Source organism: Sorex araneus, chromosome 3, assembly GCF_027595985.1.
Source record: "Sorex araneus isolate mSorAra2 chromosome 3, mSorAra2.pri, whole genome shotgun sequence".
Lineage (NCBI taxonomy): Eukaryota > Metazoa > Chordata > Mammalia > Eulipotyphla > Soricidae > Sorex > Sorex araneus.
In genome coordinates, this window is record NC_073304.1 from 103,777,407 (window position 1) to 103,780,773 (window position 3,367).

Here is a 3,367-nt window from a genome sequence, read left to right on the forward strand (position 1 = left end):
TCATTGGGCTGCACTAGCACGTGACAGGGACAAATGGAGATGTTACTGGCGCCCGCTCGAGCAAATCGAAGATCAACGGGACGACAAGTGATACAAGTGATTTTTAATTTTTTTACAGTTGCAAATATATCTTTAATATTTTACAAAATTCTTTTTTTCAGTTTTTATTTTTTTTAAATGAAAATTCACTAAAATTATGAACTTTAAAATTGGAGGACAGGGTGTTTCTTTCTCCTTTCTTTACTTGAACTAAGGTTAGATCACTGCAAATTTACTCTAAGTATCTTTCATTTTTCTTTTGCAAGGGTAAGATGTTATCTCCAAAGTGGTGCTCAATGGCCATTCCCAGTGATACTCAGCCAAGTATCAATGACGAAAGGTCTTAATATGTGGTTTGGACCACCAGGACGACACTTGGTGATCTAGAGAGGCCTTTAGGGCTGAATCCAATGATGCTTAAGTGGCCATGTGGTACTGGGAAACCTCACTCAGGCCAATTGCATACATTGCCATTCTCTCTGTCCACTGCCCTGTCTCTCAGTCCTCACTCTGGGTATCTTAATTATGGGTGTTTCTCAAGGAAAGAATTAGGATGTTTTACTCTATTGGGACACTACTCTGCTTTGTTCCAATGTAAACATTCTTTACAATTGAGAGGGAAAGAAGAAGAAGAAATCCTTAAGGCCTCACTTCATGGTGTTCATCCAATTTTCTAGGCTTTACACTGTCCCTGTTGTATACCAGAAGACAATGTAAAAGATTCACATTTCACAGAAAGGTCTCTGAGATTTGGCTGTGACTCTGACCCTCCTTCTCGGTCCCACCCCATCCACAAAGGTCTATAGGGCCCAGTAGCCATGATTCACACTGAAGTAAAAATACCTGAGTAATGATTTCTAAGTGTTCATGCACATGTTGTTTTTGCCATTGCTCATATGTGTTTTGTGGGTATTGATTGTGAGGATGTGATTGCATATGTTTTTGTGGATCTGCATTTGTGTGTGTGTATATTTCTAGCCAGCATCTTTTACTTGAAAATTCTTTCTCTCTGTTGGGTACAGCAGATCTCATTGGGTGGTGGTTTTTTGGTTGTCATTTGTTTTCATGATAGTTGTGAATCAAAGGCAGCAGAAGCATTTTTTTTTTCTCCGCGCCCGCACCCCCAGAATGACTGACGAAGAGGATGGAGCTGCTTGGGACACCGGCAGCCCACCAGCAACCTGCAGTATGTGACTTGAGAGTCTCCGCCAGGTCCCCCGTGCGGAAATCTCTCTCTCTCTCCTTCAACTTTTTCCCTGGACTTTAGACAGAAACCCAGAACCGCGCGGCCACTGCCGCACGACCTAATGTCATCTTAGTATCAGCAGTATGTAATGGTTCCTTCTTAATGGGTCGGACTTTTGTGGGTGATCCTAACAAGAATAGTAAGTATTTTGTTGAAATATTGAAGGCAATCAAAATGGTAGCCATCTCTCTAGACTGAACTAAGCTATATCCCCACGCCGGCTGAGAAGAAATATCCTTCTTTCTCGGGAAGAAACGTGGCGTGGTGTCAAACATAGTGTGATGTCCATTAAGCAAACAAACCTGGTGGCGTGGGAATGGGAAATAAGGGGAAAAATTAGGTACATGGACCAGCGGGACGCTGGTGGTATCTCGAGCTGGAGCCGATATCAGCGCAAGAGCTTTGGTTCCAGAAACTGCTTCCAGACACTCTACTAGACTATCAACTAAGCCAGAGCCCCACGCCGGCTGATGACGGGAAATAACCATCCTCTTCGGTTTTTTTCCCTTTGTCAGACAGCGTGGCGATTACTAAACAGGCGTGAACTCGGTGGCGCGGGGCAAGGGGGAAAAAGAAAAGTTATGTAACAAACAGCAGGACTTAATATCTCTATATGCTTAGTAATGGAGAATTATCAAATGCCTCATTGGCAATAGGACTGTCTTTTTCTTTTTGGGGGGAAACCCCAGCAACGGTAGTGAGTTGTGTGTTGAAACATGGGATGTAATCGAGATAAGCGCAAATGAAGTGAAACTTATCACGTACAAGGGTGGGGACTAGGGAGGTGGGAGGGGGCGGCAGATATACTGGGGGGGTTGGGGATGGAAGATGGGCACTGGTGAAGGGAGGGGTGTTTGAATATTGTATAACTGACATAATCCTGAGAACTTTGTAACCCTCCACTTGGTGATTCAATAAAAAAAAATAAAAAATTAAAAAAAAAAAAGGCAGCAGAAGCCCGGCCCTTCCTGAGCACTCAGGTGTGCTTGCATGGGGCTCTCCTGTCCACTGCCCTGCTGCCAAGACATGGCATGGTTGTGTGTGCATTTCCCTCAGTCAAACCAGTAACTGTTTCCAGACAGTCTGACTGTCTGCTAAGCTAAAAAAAGATCGGGACAAATATCTGTATTTCAGAGTTGTGTAGAATAGGAATACAATAAAAATATTAGTCTTCTTAAAGATACAAACTGCAGACAATTATTCTTAGCTTTTAGATCTCATTATATGTCAAAGAGTCGATAAGCAATGATGGGAAAATGTAGTGAAATAAAATATTTGGGGAGAATACAAAGAACAAATGTGCTGTTTGCACGGGAAAAGTGAAAGGAACTTGGTAGGTTGAGAATATGGAATTTTGTGAAAATAGGCCTTGTCAGGGCTGAAGCAATAGCACAGCAGGTAGGTTGTTTACCTTGCATGCTGCCGACCTGAGTTCGATTCCTCTGCCCCTCTCAGAGAGCCCGGCAAGCTACCGAGAGTATTTCCCCCGCACGACAAAGCCTGGCAAGCTACCCGTGACGTATTTGATATGATAAAAATAGTAACAACAAGTCTCACAATTTGTTGTGAGACGTTACTGGTGCCCACTCAAATCGATGAACAATGGGAGGACAGTGCAGTGCTACAGTGCAGGCCTTGTCAAGGAGAGTGATCTTTTAAAAACTGGGGACTTTTATGTGGGTAAGCAAAATAATGAACTGCTTTCAGAATTTTAAAATAAAAGAAGAAATTCAGGATAATCTGTGTCAGAATAGCTTCATGGATTTACATCAAGATGATTTGATTTTCAAATTTAATCTCATTTGCAATGTTCAATTTTGTACTGCTTTGGGCAGCTGTATCACTGATTGCATATGTTATTCAGCAGTCATTGCTGACAGTCCTAACTTATACGGAACTTGCAAGGCTTATGAAAAACTGGCAAATACAGTAACTGATTAAATCTTAAGAATTATTGGCAAAGATTTTTTTGCATAAGAATGAATAAACTATTGGAGATGAATATAATTTGGTTTCAGACCATTCCATATGTTTGTTTTATGCATAAGAGAATCAAGAGACTTGAGTCTTTAAGCTGAAACA